The sequence below is a fragment of the Zingiber officinale genome, chromosome 2A (assembly GCF_018446385.1).
Source record: "Zingiber officinale cultivar Zhangliang chromosome 2A, Zo_v1.1, whole genome shotgun sequence".
Classification (NCBI taxonomy): Eukaryota; Viridiplantae; Streptophyta; class Magnoliopsida; order Zingiberales; family Zingiberaceae; genus Zingiber; species Zingiber officinale.
Window position 1 is genome coordinate 43776843 of NC_055988.1, and position 16846 is coordinate 43793688.

Genomic DNA, 16846 nt, shown 5'->3' on the forward strand with positions numbered 1-16846 from the left:
CTTTGTCGATATTGCTTTATTATTACTAGCATCTCTGTACTTTTTCGTAATCATATTTCGATCTGCTAGTGATTGCCCAACGAAAGTGGTCAGGACCACGGGCCTTCGAGTAGGAGTCGTCACAGGCTCGAATGAGTAAAACATCTCTGTCTATTTTATTTTCCATGCGTTTATACTCGTCTTTTCGAATCGATATTCACCCCCTCTATCGAATCTAACGGTCCTACAAGTGGTATCGGAGCAGGTATCGCTCCGATTTGGTGCAACCACCAATCAGACTGGGTTTTTTAATTAATTTTAAAACTGGTGTTTCGATAACTTAATATTTAACTAATCAATTTAAATTAGTGCAACACGAATCTAGTTTTTTATCTTTTTCTTCACTACTAATCTAAGACCAAGTCTTGGGATATTTTTTCTTGGTTATTTATCCGTGCACAGAATGTCCCAACAAGAAGGATTCAGCACAGTCGACCTCCACTCTTCAACGGGGACGACTTTCCTTACTGGAAGAAGCGCATGGAGGTCTACCTCAAAACAGAGACAACGCCGGGAATCTAGTGGATCCTGAAGACCGGACAGCAGATCTCAAGAAAAAGCATCAACATAAAATAAAGCGATCAACACTCTAATGCGGATTGACAAGAGAAGAACTCAGAGTCGGTCCACACAAAACGCTTAAAGAACTATAGGACAAGTGATCGAATCCACGCGAGGGAACAAGCGGCTTAAGGTAACAAAGCGAGACACGCTTCTAAATAAAATTTTTAATATAAAATGCGGGAAGGAGAAACAATGAATCAACTACGCGAGGATCAAGGACATCCTCAACGGGCTTCATGCAATAGGCCATCAAATGGAGAACAGAGACTTAATAAGGTACGCTCTAAACGCTTTTCCACGTAATAGTTTGTGGGCATCAATAGTGGATGCCTACAAAATTTCTAAGAATCTCTCTAACTTAAAATTAGACGAGTTGTTTTGTGAATTACAAACTAATGCTGGAGCCGAGAAAGGTATAGCACTATTTGCGGTTCCTCCAAAGAAAAGAAAGGCAAGCCTGAACTTGAAGAAGACTCCCAAGACGAAGAACACACCTGGTGAACTTGGTAAGAAAAATGTTCACCAGGAAAAGAGGAGCTTCAGAAAAGGATCTTCAAAGATCAGCTCTCCTCGTAACAAAAGCGTGACTTGCTACGCAAAAAGGGACATTACAAGGAATGCCCAAAACTAAAGTTCGACAAACAAAACCAACAAAAAGGAAAGCACTCAAAGCAACGTGGGACGACTCCTCGGACGAATCAGAGGAAGAAGAGCAGAAACATCAGTGGCCCGCGAAGCCGAAACCGAAAATGAGTCGGAAGATGACGACGGGTCTGAACCCGAAACAAGCCACGAGTCCGTACTCGTTTCCGAAGGCTCGAATGAGGTATATCTTAATTTAAACAAAAAGTTCTTTAGAATCATTTCTTGTTTAAATAGTAAATTAACCAAAGTAGAAAATGAAAACAAATTACTTCTTAAGGAAAATCAAAACCTCAAGGAACAATTAAAAAATTCAAATCCAACTCAAGATCTAACACTTGAGGAGGAGAATTTATCATTAAAAAATGAAATAAACAATTTAAAGGAGATGTTAGAAAAATTCACAACAAGATCAAAAAATTTAGACTTAATCCTAAATAATCAAAAAGCATGTTATAATAAAACCGGACTAGGATATAAGTCGAATTCAAATAAAACCTTCAAATCATTAATAACCCAATACAAGTCAACCAATCTAGCTTGGGTTCCGAAAGCATGTCTAACCACGCAAGTAGGACTTAATCAATATTATATACCTAAAGAAAAAATACATTATATAAATAAACCAAACTAAAATCCAAAATACAAACCTAAATCAAATTCAAAATCTAAACAGTTTAAAAAATAACAAAATTATCACCAAGTTAACTATAACTATAAAAAGAATCGACACAAGCCTAAAATCAAAACTTAAATTAATGGCCAATAATTCAGGGGGAGGCTCCAGAATAGCTGGCACCTCCAAAACTAACTTACCCGACAGGGTAACCCAAAACTAACAAACCCGGCAGGGCAATTAGAATTAGAGACCAAGTTTAACTTGAATCATGGTACTAGTGAAATTTTTGGATGATAGTACGTTAGGGAAACTTGGGCATCGCATGTCTAGAAAGATATGGTTGCATTTGGCCAAGTGGAACTGACCGAAGCTACCCTTAAACGAATTCTAACCAGTTAGACCAAGATTTAGTACTAAGTTCCGTGGATAGGACTATTCGGAAAACCTCGAAAGGTTGGTTACTTCTAATGATGTCCTTGTGACTCACCAAGCTTAAAAGTTTATCCGAAGAATGCCTATTTGTGGAAACCAAAGCTAAGTCTGAATCTAACACAAGTTAAAACAAAACTCTGTAATCAAACTAATTTCATCTCACAAAATCATAGGATTCCCTGATTGATAATATAGATCGGGTGAGATGAATAAGGCTTAAATTTTAATTTTAAAAGTTTTTTTAATTTAAAAATTAATTTCAAAATTTTAATTTTTAACTTAAAAATTATTTTCAAAATATTAATTTTAAACTTAAAAATTAATTTCAAAATTTAAATTTTAAACTTAAAAATTATTTTCAAAATTTTAATTTTAAACTCAAAAATTAATTTCAAAATTTTAATCTTAAACTTAAAAATTATTTTCAAAATTATAAACTTAAAAATTATTTTCAAAATTTTAATTTTAAAAATTAATTTGAAATTTTAATTTTAAACTTAAAAATTATGTTCAAAATTTTAATTTTAAACTTAAAAATTATTTTCAAAATTTTAATTTTAAACTTAAAAATTATTTTCAAAATTATAAACTTAAAAATTATTTTCAAAATTTTAATTTTAAACTTAAAAATTATTTTCAAAATTTTAATTTTAAACTTAAAAATTATTTTCAAAATTATAAACTTAAAAATTATTTTCAAAATTTTAATTTTAAACTTAAAAATTATTTTCAAAATTTTAATTCTAAACTTAAAAATTAATTTCAATTTTAAACTTAAAAATTCATTTCAAAATTTTAATTTTAAACTTAAAAATTATTTTCAAAACTTTAATTCTAAACTTAAAAATTATTTTCAATTTTAAACTTAAAAATTATTTTCAAAATTTTAATTTTAAACTTAAAAATTATTTTCAAAATTTTAATTCTAAACTTAAAAATTGTTTTCAATTTTAAACTTAAAAATTAATTTCAAAATTTTAATTTTAAACATAAAAATTATTTTCAAAATTCTAATTTTAAACTTAAAAATTATTTTCAAAATTTTTTTTCAAAGTTTTAATTTTAAAACTTAACTCCAAAACCTAAAAAAAAAAATGAAAACAGTGGCACGTATTCCGGCGGAGGAGGATCGCGCCCGCCTAAATCAATCACGCCCCAAAGGAGTTTACGTGGGACAAAATCCGGAGAACCTCCCTGTCTGGGTGACAATCAAGCATCACTACAAGCAAAATACATCACCACATGCGGTGGAATATTTATATATAATAACAGCCCACACTACCGGAATGAAACAATCACAACCACGTAGTTATATAAATACGGCTGTACTAAAACCAACACAATGGAAAATAAAAACGGAAAGCCCACACAAGACAAATAGATACAATGCATGCCGGCACGGCTTAAACACAAATACAACACCAAAAGAATAAGCTAGCCACATGGCTAAACACAAATACAATGCCACGAATAAGAAAAGAATATACAAAAGAAAACAATCACGATCTTCGGATGTGACGTAGGACCCGGCAGACAGGATACTCCGAGCGACACTCCAACCATCTACCTGAAAACATAAATATATACATGCGGTGGTGAGTATAGGTAACTCAGCGGGTAATAGAAAAGATAGTGCATGGTCTATAAACAACATGGAGATCACGAGTATACAGACTCAGTAGGGAATAAAGAACATGATCATACTATCATAATCAATGCATCTGAACCTACCTGACGTAATAACCAGACATAATCATAACTAACCTACAAACTGCACAAACCGCTGCTGACATAATGGTAAATACATACCCAATCTGAAATCGACGCAAGGTACAAAGATCGGTAAACTCACTGGATCTGCAACAGATATACCCGTGACACCTGTGCAATATAAGTACGACTGCATATACATGTAAAATAAATGACATGTATGCAGCATGACAACCAAGTGCAACAATCATATCTCAAACAAGTGCAACAACGACAATCACATGCAACTAGTAACTACTAGGCATGTATGCAAATGCAGATGCACCGCGCATCAAATGCAAGAATAATAACTGCGTATGCATGCTCCATGGTCACCCCCGCCACCTCTCTAGACACCACGACCCCTGTATGGCCGAGAGGCTTGGGTCTGTGACGACTGTACTACCCTCCAGCCCACTATATAGTGGTCGAGGCGGACAGTCCGCTAATAGCTATCTAGCTAAATAGCATCAGGGTCCCTGACTGCTCACAACGCCGGATCTCACTAAACCTCGTGACCGGGTGGCACGACAGGACTAGCAGCAACTGCTCCAACTACCACTACCCATGAGTGGCCGAGTGTGCGGTGCTAAACCAAACCAACTGATGACTCTCTCAACCACAAGGGAGACAACGGTCATCAGATGCAATGAATGATGAACATGATATATATATATAATCATCATCCGTGCAACAACCCCAAACCTCATAAATACCTCCAACATGAGTATAATCGTCATGATACCTCCCCGTATCCCACCAAACATATGTACCCGCTACACATGTATAATCAACCAAAAATCTCCAACAATCCCACCAGACACATGTACACAAAAATATAAGTACAATCAACATGTATCCTCCAATACAAACACCTCAGACCCGTGTATAAACCATAAACACACAATCAACACAACTCCTCCAAAAGTACATAGTCAAACCCGTGTGTACATACAACATGCAAAAGTAGGGTCAACATGATGACTCCTAAAACACATACCAGGCTACACACAATCCACATTATATACCCAATCAGCATGGTAATACTAACAGCCCAACAATCCCTATAAGACATACTCTACACGTGTCATCACAACAGAGTAGATATCAAGAGTGGAGACTGTATCAGAATTAAAGAGATCATCACAAGGGTCAAGCATAAGTATCATGCAGGAAAAACAACAACCGATCATGATATAAGATGAAGCAGCCTAATTCATCCAATAATAACCATGCACTAAGTACAAGAAAAACTACATAGAGGCAAAGGAAGAAATACCCGCCTTTATCTGTCGGTCGTATCAGATAAACCAATCCACGTCGAGACGCTCGCCTCGAATCAAAGTCCTGCGATCACATAATATACTTAGCTAATTACATACGAAGTAAATAACTAAGCAACTTCCCCCACCTAATTAGAATGACCCTAATCAATCATGATTAAGGATTAATCCTCCAACTAACCTTAATCATAATACAACCTAATTAAATTAGGTTATACATGATACATCTCCAAAACTCCTCTAAATCAACACATCATTTAATCCAATACTAAATCTATTCTCTTAATTACCAACCCACCACATAATGATATCAACCACAAAACCTATCATAAGCTTAAATCTCCATCATAAATCCACATCAACCCAAACAACTAAATCATCAACCTATCAACCAAATCATCAAACTACAATCAATCACAAGCTCCAACACTAATCCACACTCATCACAAATCCTTTTAAAATCCACAAATCAATCCAATACAACTTAGATTTACCTTTCTACAAACCATCTCTACTAATCCAAACCAATGTAGAAATGAAATCACCTCTAGAAGTAAAACCTTAATCCACAATAATCCATCCAATCCATATCACAATACTCATAAATCTAAGCAATACAAAAACCCTACCATCCTTTAGAAAACCCAATTTAACAACCTACTGACGGAAATAACAGAGATACATCCATAGAAATTCACTCACCTTGAGATATGGCTACTAATCAAGAGCTCACTGCCCTACCAGCCTCTGTCCGGAAGCTACAAAAGAATGCACACACCAATTCTTCCAAGAATCAGTCCAGAACTGACCTATAACGCTATAAGTTGCCAAAACCCTAACCAACAAGACAATTCTTACCTCAATCAGAACCCCAATTCTTCAACCAAAACCGCAACAGCCGCAAGAAAGGCAAAGAGCAGTGATCAGCATAGAGGAAACTCCACAATATACTGCTCTAATGCTTCCTCAAATCCAAAACAGAAAGATCATCACAAGCGAAACCCAATTACACAAGAAACCTTGAATTCACAGAATTTCCAGACCAAACCTTACCTCAATTGATCACCTACAACTGGTGTCGTGCGATCCACTTCCACTGATGATGATCCAGTTCACCCCCAGCAAGTAGATCGAAGAGGAGAGCAAAAGAAGCTCGATCGGCTGGAAAAGACACGAATCAACCTCTCCCCGCCATGCCCTAGCTCCGCCGAGTCATTGCCTCGTGTGCCAGCACAGCCAAAGAGGAGATCGCTGCGTCGGAGATGGTCGGAGCCATCAAGATCGGGTGACGCTTTCCCCCTGGTGACGCGATGAAGCCGAGATCGCTGGGGAAGCCGTCGGCGTCGAGTCATCCGCGGGCGAGAGAGGAAGAGGAGAAACACTCCACGCATCGAGAGGGAGAAGGAGGAAGAAAGGAGACTCGGTCGGCGTTGGGTTGAGATGCGTCAACGCGATCGGAATGCCCACTGTGCGGTGGCTCGACGTCGCCGGGAGAGGAATCGCCGGAGAGGGCAGTGCGTGAGGGAGAAGGGAGAAGAATCGGGAATAGGGGAGAGGAAATCGGGAATTTAGGGGTTAGGTTTTTAATTAAATACTTAGGTTAGATTTAATTAAGCCCTAAGTTAGTTTCTCAATCAACTCCCTACTTTAATGGGTACCCAAAATAGGCTTCCTCTGTACTCCGAATCCATCCCCTCAAAACGGGTCATACGGACTCCGTTTAAATCCCGAAAAATTTCTAAAAATTCTGGAAAAATCCAATAAGATTTTTCGTCCAATAATATGTATTATTTAATTTTACGGTATTTTACATCAACCCCGGGCACCCGGAAGGGATCCGGGCGCCCGGAGCTCCCTATAAATAAGGGGCAGCAGGCGCCCCCAATTTTTGCACCACTCACTCTCACTTTTGCCAAGGTTCACTTCGAACCTCAGTGCGAAAGTACTTTTAACTAAAATTTTCTTACGGTGAAGACGCTGTCGCGATTCAACCGAGGTCGTCAGATCTATATTTATCGATGGCTCCTCGGTAAAACCTCTTCCCCTATCTGAAATTTTATTTGAAATTATCTTTGCAAACTCTCTTAGAATATCTTTTAAACAGTAAGAAACGAACAAATACTGGTGCTGGACCCTCCAATGCTAGTACAGACCCTAGGTTTCCCACAGACGAACTTAGGATTAAGTTTGAGTCCACCATTTATAAGGCCATAAGGACCACCTGCATAGATAGATCGTTCTTTCTAAGGTCATGTCCCTCTGCTTTAGAGGTTATAGGCTACTATAACTTAACGAACCTTGTCGAATGTACCAGTCCAATAAACATAAGTCTGTGTGCCGAATTTTGCAATAACCTAGTAAAAGTAGACGATTTCACCTATACCACTAGGGCAGCAGGCACTGATATCGTATTTTCCCCTACGACTATCCGAGAGTTTTTAGAGTTGCGTCCATCTACTTGCTCCTTTTTGTGCTATCCTCCGAGAGATCTACCGTTCGAAGATCCCTACTCACATATTACTCTCGATACGATTTATTTGTATTTTTTCGGGGGAGAGAGAGATCCCACTGTGACACAGTTTAGGTCAGTAGAAGTTCGAGTCCAGGACTACGCTCTTTATAGGGTTGTAGTCCTTTACATTTTACCACTGACTACTCGGGACATCGCTGTGATGCGCCCATTCCATTCGTTCTTACTTTATGCCCTGATTCATAGGTTAGACATTGACATTAGCCTACACATCTTCTCCACCATCATCTATTCAGCTGGATTTGTGACTGACAGTCGAGTCCATATACCATTTGGTCACATTCTGACAGCCTATATGTCCTCGTTGCACATTGATGTCACTAGGGGAGACGTTGCCCATATGACCGAGTTCGATGTTATAGCCGCTCGAAACTTTTCCCTAGCCGGTATCCACATAGATAGAGATGACGGGACTATGTCTTGGCGGAGGGGGGCACAGCATCACAGGTGGACGAGTTCATGCTCGCACTATTTCCAGAGGAAGCCGCACCGGCTCCACCACCACCCCCAGCTCGAGCACCACGACACGCTCCCCGCACTCTAGCCGACCGTATGACCGGACTAGAGAGAGCTATGGCGAGTCTCCAGCAGGAGAACTCTGATTTTCATCGGGACATGCGGCGAGAGGTTGCCGAGTTACGAGCTGCCGGAGTCACCCGACACACTGAGCTGATGGCACTTCTTCGATCCTTGGGATCTGGACCACCCCCTTCATCATCTCAGTAGCCTTAGTGATGACCTACTTCTGTAGCTACACTACTTGTAAAATATCTTGGATTTATCTAGTGGCATTTCAAACTTACATTGAATATGTTCTATCTTAATAGGCTAGGATCTTTCAAAAATACTTTCAAAAATGATTTTACCAACTTATAGGCTAAACTTGTTTGTTTTCAAACTTTCCATTTTTAGATTTTCAAAAACAGTTTTGGCCTTAGACTAGTTTTGAATCCTTAGAAAGCATGTACCCATAGGACTAGTTTTTTAGCATCTCACCAACACCCTAGGTTTACCTTGCTTGTGTTTGACAAACATAGAAAGGGGTGAGATGCATAGGCCAAATGTTTGGACTTAAGATGCTTATTTCAGTGCATCAGCATAAGTCTGGACGTTAAATACAATTCAGATATTAATCAGATTAAAGTTCATCAGTCAAGTCAAACATTGATTGCTTATAATTAACTTAATCTGACTAACCAAGTGAAAGCTACTATCTTTTGATAGTTAGTTAGTACCTAATTGGTTAGACAGCTGGTTAAAGTTAAGTATCAAATTCAGGGGGAGAAATAAAACTACTTTATTTTTCCAAATTGAATTTTAAACTTAATTTTGAAAATCAAAGTTTAAAAACACCTTGTTTAAAAATTGTGAAATTTTTTACAAAAATTTAAAAGTTTGAAAGGTTTTGAACTTTGAAAATTTGATTTTGAAAAACAAATTTTACAAAAACATTCTAAAAATATGATCTTACTTTTACCAATATCCTTTGAAAACTAAAAGTAAAGATTTAAATTTAATTTAACTTTACTTTGAATATTGTCCTGAATCTAGTTCTTAAAATTTGATATTTTGATTTCAAGATTAAATTTTACGAAAAAATTAGTATACAAACTAAGCTTCTCAAACTCATTTTCCTTGATTTTGAAAATTGAATCTTTTACAAACTTAGTGTTGAAAAGTAAATTTCAATTAGTTTTAAAAAAAATAGGTTTTTCAAACTTAGTTTTGGAATTTTTGGTTTTGAAAACTTATGTTTGAAAAAGCGTTTCAAAGTTGAAACTTGTTTTGAATATTTAAATCTTGAAATTTAGACCTTATACACTTATGTTTGTAAATTTAAATCTTGAAATTTTTCTAAAAGCTAAAAACTACTGCTTTATACAAGTTTTCAAAACTTTATACTCCCCCAAGTCAACTTGATCTTTTCTTGGATTGAAAAATTGTACTTTTGTCCTTAAATTCTGAACTATGATTGTTTAAGTGTTATTCAGTAACTCTACACTATGATTGTTTACCCTTGTTTTTTTTGATGAATGCCAAAGGGGGAGGAGGGTTAGGTGGTTAAGTTAGCTAAACCAATTTGAAAACACAAACTGACTTTAAAACCACACAAATGCATGTTGTTTCGTACATATGCTTTCACTAACTTAACCAGGTTGTCATTCCATCAAAAAGGGGGAGATTGTTGGTGCGGGTAGCACTAACGGTCTAACCCAGGTTTTGATGAATGACAAATAGGTTAAGTTAGTTGTGTTGTTGTCTGACACTTTGATCAAGTGTGCAGGAAAAGTCCAGCTAGGTCGACGGGCTGACCGGATAGCTGGCGAGAAGTCCAAGCGGGTCGACGGGCTGACCGGACGCTTGGCGAGAAGTCCAGCTAGGTCGACGGGCTGGCCGGATAGGTGGCGAGAGGTCCAAGCGGGTCGACGGGCTGGCCGGACGGTTGGCGAGAAGTCCAGCTAGGTCGACGGGCTGACCGGATAGCTGGCGAGAAGTCCAAGCGGGTCGACGGGCTGACCGGACGTCTGGCAGGTAAGTGAGGTAAGTCACTGGAGGGGAGTGACTGTGAGGACGCGTTCCCGGGAAGGGGACATTAGGCGTCGATCCGGCTTAGATCCATTTCGGATGTCTAAGTCGAGATTGTGACTAGATTCCGGTCTTGGAAAGACGGAATCTAAGTCATACTCTCTTTATCTATCTGTTGAACTTTAACTGTGCTAACCATTTGTTTTACAGGATATATATTTGCCTCGGACTAACCTTGTTTTGCAGGAAAAAAGGAGTCTTTCTGGAACAAGGTGGTCCGGGTGCCCGGAGGGGATACGGGCGCCCGGAAGGGATCCGGGCGCCCGGAAGGCGAATTTTATCCAGACACCTCGTCGCTACGTGGAGCATCTTGATTTGAGCAGTTACGTCACACTCCAGGCGCCCGGAAGGGATCCAGGCGCCCGGAACAGCATATAAAAGAAGCCCCAGACAGGAGCTTCAGAATCAACTTTGACTGAGAACTCTTCTGCTGATCTTGCTGCTCGACGTTCAAGTGCGACGTCAACGACGCTCCGACAAAAGTGCTCTTCCGGTTTTTGTTTAATTTTTTCTTTGTCGGTATTGCTTTATTATTACTAGCATCTCCTGTACTTTTTCTGTAATCATATTTCGATCTGCTAGTGATTGCCCAACGAAAGTGGTCAAGGACCACGGGCCTTCGAGTAGGAGTCGTCACAGGCTCCGAACGAAGTAAAAACATCTGTGTCTATTTTATTTTTCCGCTGCGTTTATACTCATCTTTTTCGAATCGATATTCACCCCCCCCCCTCTATCGAATCTAACGGTCCTACAGGTACAACCTTTGGTCAAGGTTGACCTGGTTAACCCGACTTGAGTTGACCTGATACAGGAAAAGTCCAAGTATGGAGACTTGGCACGGAAAAGTCCAAGCAGGGAGCTTGGCACGGGGAAAAGTCCAAGTATGGAGACTTGGCACGGAAAAGTCCAAGCAGGGAGCTTGGCACGGGGAAAAGTCCAAGTATGGAGACTTGGCATGGAAAAGTCCAAGCAGGGAGCTTGGCACGGGAAAAGTCCAAGTATGGAAGCTTGGCATGGGTGGTCGGAGAGGGCTCGGTAGCTCGTTCTCTGGACTGGATGGAGTCGGAGAGGGCTCAGTAGCTCGTTCTCTAGACTAGGTTAGAGAGGGCTCGGTAGCTCGTTCTCCAGACTAGGTCAGAGAGGGCTCAGTATCTCGTTCTCTGGACCAGGAAGACGTTAGGGTTTAGGGATGGGAAGCTCTAAAACCAACAGAGGCATTGGATCGGTCTGTTAACCGATCCAGTGATACTTTGGCTGTCTGGATTAGTCTGTCGACCGATCCAGTGATACCTTGGTTATCTGATCGGTCTCGTGACCGATCAATAACCACACGGTAGCTTTCTGTGGGTTATCTGATCGGTCTGGTGACCGATCAGTAAGAAGCGATGTGATTCAGAACAACAGGGGATCAATAGGGGGATCGGTCTGTGGACCGATCCACCTATAGGCTGATCGGTCCACAGACCGATCAGCATCATCCCAGACCGATCAGGATGTGTCCTGATCGGTCCAGAGGGCTATGGATTGGTCTGTTGACCGATCCACAACGATGTCGTTTGTCTTCTGTTGTTTCTTTGCAATTTCTGATTCATCTGATCTAACCATCTGTTGTAATCTTTTTGAGTTACAGGTTGCAGGTGTCGTGCCAATGCTTAAATTCAAATTAAGCTCCATCAGAAGAATAAGACCAAGTGCTCTTTCTGCTGTGTTTCGCTCAAATGGTGCAATTGGAGCGTCATCGTTCACTGGCTGCGATCAATTGGCAACAGCTTGACTCTTGCTTATTGGTTTGAGCTCAGAGACACCAGTGAAGACCATGGATGGTATTGGTGTGAGTTCAGAGAACCAGATGAGGAGGAAGAGTGATTAGCGACGCCTGAGTTGGTCGCAGTGATTCGATACAGGTGACAGTGATTCGGCTCTGGCTGAAGACAGTGAGAAAGCAGAGCAATAAGAAGAAGGAAGAAGAGAGGTTTGCAAGTGGATTTTGAAAAACTCTCTGTCGATCAAGCAAGAGTGCTGTGTTTTTGAGCTCTTGGCTGAGGAACTTCTTCCGTCTTTGCGCTTTGCTTTCATCGTGGCTGTAAGTTTATTGTTCATTCCTTTTAGCCACTAAACTCTGTAAGTCTTGTGCTTCATTTCAAATCTTTTCTGAGACTTTGTGGAGAGGTTACTCCATCGAGAAGGAGAAATACTTAGCCAGAATCTGTCCGGGCTGTGATCTACCGAAAGATCAAGGGATCGTCCACCTTACGGACACGCCGAGGAGTAGGGGCAAGTTATCCCCGAACCTCGTACATACTTGTGTTAGCTGTGGGTTGTTTCTTTTCTTTGTGTTAGTTTTTTTCTCTTGCATATTTCCGCTGTGCTAACAAACTTTTGTGAGAAGTTTGTTTAAGTTTTAGAGGAGGCTATTCACACCCCCCATCTCTAGCCATCTGAAGGTCCTAACAAGTGGTATCAGAGCAAGGCGCTCTTCATCCGGATTAACACCCTAAAGAGCAAGAAGATGGCTATGAAGGAAGGTTTTAGCACCAATCGTCCACCCTACTTCGACGGAGCGGACTTCCAATATTGGAAGAGTCGTATGGAGTATTATCTCAAGACCGACATCTCCATGTGGTTCTCGGTCAAGGAAGGGTTCACACCCCCGAAGGACGAAGAAGGTAAGGAACTAGAGTCGTCAAGGTGGTCCGCCGAGCAAACTCGCAAAGGACAAGCTGATGCCAAGGCGGTGGTCACTCTACAAGGATAGCCAAAGATCAACTTGTCAAGGTAGGTCCAGTTGTGAGCGCAAAAGATTTGTGGAACAAGCTCATCGAGCTCCAAGAAGGAACCCGAGGAGAGACTTGTTCCTAAACCAACGACAAAATCTCACCATGAAGGAGAACGAAACGGTAAGTGAATTACACGTAAGGTTCAAAGAGATCATCAATGGTCTTCATTCCGTAGATGAACGCGTAGAGAATCGCGATCTTGTAAGGTACGCTCTCAAAGCCTTTCCGAGGAATGTCCTGTGGTCATCTATGGTAGATGCCTACAAGGTCTCCAAGGACCTTTCAATTGTTAAGTTAGATGAATTCTTTTGTGAAATGGAACTTCATGAACTTGCTAACAAGGGTCAAAAAGAGAAAGGTATTGACTTAGTTGCAGGAGAAAAGAGCAAGGATGGAAGAAGGAAGAAAGAAAAGAAGAAGGAGAAAGAGATTCCTACATCCTCATCCTCCTCCGAGTCCGATGATGAAGGTGGATCATCATCAAGCGAGATGGCCAACTTCGTAAGGAGAATCATGAGAAGGAGTCGGAGATACAAAGGGAAAGGTAAGTCTATTGATCAAAATGTTGATAAGACTAATGTTACGTGTTATGAGTGTAGCAAGAAAGGACACTATCGAAACGAGTGTCCAAAACTCAAGAAGAAGGAGGAAAGGTCCAAGAAGAAGAAAGCTCTCAAAGCTACTTGGGATGAATCCTCCTCAAGCTCATCGGAGGAAGAGAAGAAGGAGAAAAGCACTCGTCAATTAGCGCTCATGGCAAGGGAGGAATCGGAGTCCGGAAGTGATACATCAGCCGCGGCTTCATCATCTTTGGATGATGAAGAGGTAACTTCTCCTCACTTAGAAAAATGCTATAAAACTATTGCACATTTATCTACTTTGCTTAAGAAATCAAAAACTAAAATCAAATCATTAAAAGATGAAGTAGAACACTTGAAGACTCTTAGGGAAGATGAGGTTGATGACCTACATCAAGAGCTTCTTGAGGATGAAAACAAAGCCTTAAAGAGTGAAGTTGAGAAACTCAAGAAAATGCTTGAGAAATTCTCAACTAGCTCTAAGACCTTAGATATGATTCTAAATGCCCAAAGGGCGGTCTACAACAAGGCTGGATTAGGATATCAACCTAAGGAGTCTAGTTTCATTTCCCTAGTGTCTAGAACCCAATTTCATAGATCACATGCTTCTAGGGTTCATGAGACTAGGAAGGGTGTGACCAAGGCATGGGTTCCTAGGTCTTTCATTGTAGATGCATTAGGTCCCAAGATTTGGGTACCTAAAACATCTATCTTTCGTGTCTTGTAGGCATTTGTCAAGGGGGAGCATCTATCAACTTGGTTTGTTGATAGTGGATGCTCCAAGCACATGACCGGGGACAAGTCACTCTTTACTACCCTTCAAAACAAAAATAGAGGTAATGTGTCCTTTGGTAATAATGGTAGCCTTAAGGTTATAGGAGTTGGAGATATTCATATATCCGAATGTCTTCAAATCAAAAATGTCCTTCTAGTCAAGGGGATGACCTTTAATCTCCTAAGTGTCAGCCAATTGTGTGATACGGGTTACACAATTGAGTTTCATTCAAGTCAATATCTGGTCAAACACATTGACACACTTGACACGGTACTAGTAGGCACAAGGGTAGATAACATTTATCAAGTACTTTTTAAAAGTGCTACTAATGCCTCTGCTAAGTATTTCATGTCAAAAGAAGAAGAATCATGGTTGTGGCATAGGAGGTTGGCCCACGTAAACATGAAGAATATTCGAAAGCTGGCCAACAAAGGATTAGTGCAAGACTTACCTAGCATCAAGTACCAAAAGACAATTATTTGATGCATGTCAAAAGGGTAAGCAAACAAAAGCGTCTCATAAAGGTAAAAGCGTTGTAAGTACATCTACTGCTTTAGATTTATTGCATATGGATTTGTTTGATTGCAGTAATATTATTTCATTGAATGGAAGTAGATACTGCTTAGTGATCATTGATGACTTTACTAGATATACATGGACTTTATTTTTGAAAAATAAGGATCGAACCATAGATGTTTTTGTTTCTTTTTGTAGAAGAACTGAAAATGAAAAATCAACAACAATTAAAACAATTAGAAGTGATCATGGTGGAGAATTTCAAAACCATAGATTTTTAGAATTTTGTCAAGAAAAAGAATATAGGCATGAGTTCTCTACTCCAAGGACCCCACAACAAAATGGGGTTGTGGAGAGAAAGAACCGAGTCTTGCAAGAGGCTGCACGAAGCATGCTCAATGAGTACTCACTACCGAGCTACTTATGGGCTGAAGCTGTAAATACCGCTTGCTATGTGCAAAACTGAGTCTTGATACATAGGTTTTTAGGAAAGACTCCCCATGAACTTTGGTTTGGGAGACCCCCTACAATTAAACATCTTAGGGTGTTTGGTTGTAAGGTGTTTATCTTGAATACCAAGGATCATCTTGGAAAGTTCACGGCTAAGGCTGACGAAGGGATACTAGTCGGGTACTCTCTCATCAGCAAAGCCTATCGAGTCTACAACAATAGGACTAAATTGATTGAAGAGTCCTCGGATGTAGCATTTGAAGAAATTCCTAAATCAAATGATCAATCAAGGGATGTAGGAGAAATTCAATTTGAACTTAGAAATCTAAGTTTAAATGATCAAAACATAGAAAGAGTCGAAATTGACTCCGATGATGATGAGCAAAGGCAAGAGAGGGCTCAGTCTGATTCTTTGCCTGATACTGAGCCCTTGCCTGTGTCTAGTGAGACCACTCATGAGGCACCGCCAACACCAAGGCAATCTAGAATAGCCTCTAGTCATCCCCAAGACCAGATTGTGGGAGACATTCAACAAGGGGTTAGGACTAAATCATTCTTTAGAAATGAGTCTAATAAGGTCGCCTTGATCTCAAAAATTGAACCAAAATTAGTTGATGAGGCATTGCACGATTCTGATTGGGTCATAGCTATGCAAGATGAGTTAGGTCAATTTGAAAGGAGCCAAGTGTGGGACTTAGTTCCTAGACCTAAGGAGACCACCATTATTGGAACCAAATGGGTCTTCAAAAATAAGTTAAACCAAAAGGGAGAAGTCGTAAGAAACAAGGCAAGACTTGTAGCCAAGGGCTATAGTCAAGTCGAAGGCCTCGATTATGATGAGACTTATGCTCCCGTGGCTCGATTAGAGTCCATTCGTTTAATGCTAGCTTTTGCTGCACATAGAGGCTTCAAGCTCTATCAAATGGATGTTAAATCGGCCTTCTTAAATTGTTTCATTAAAGAAGAGGTCTATGTTGAGCAATCACCGGGGTTTGTGAATACCGAAGCTCCAAACCATGTGTACAAGCTCAAGAAAGCTCTTTATGGGCTTAAATAAGCACCTCGAGCATAGTACGAAAGGTTGTCAACTTACTTACTAGAAAAGGGTTTTGTAAGAGGTCAAATAGATCCAACACTATTTCTGCGTAGAGATGGTGAAAATATATTTGTAGCCCAGGTGTATGTCGATGACATAATTTATGGTTCAAATAACAAGGGCTATTTGAATGAATTTATCACTCACATGGAAAGTGAGTTTGAGATAAGTCTGGTAGGAGAATTGACATTCTTCCTTGGACTTGAAATC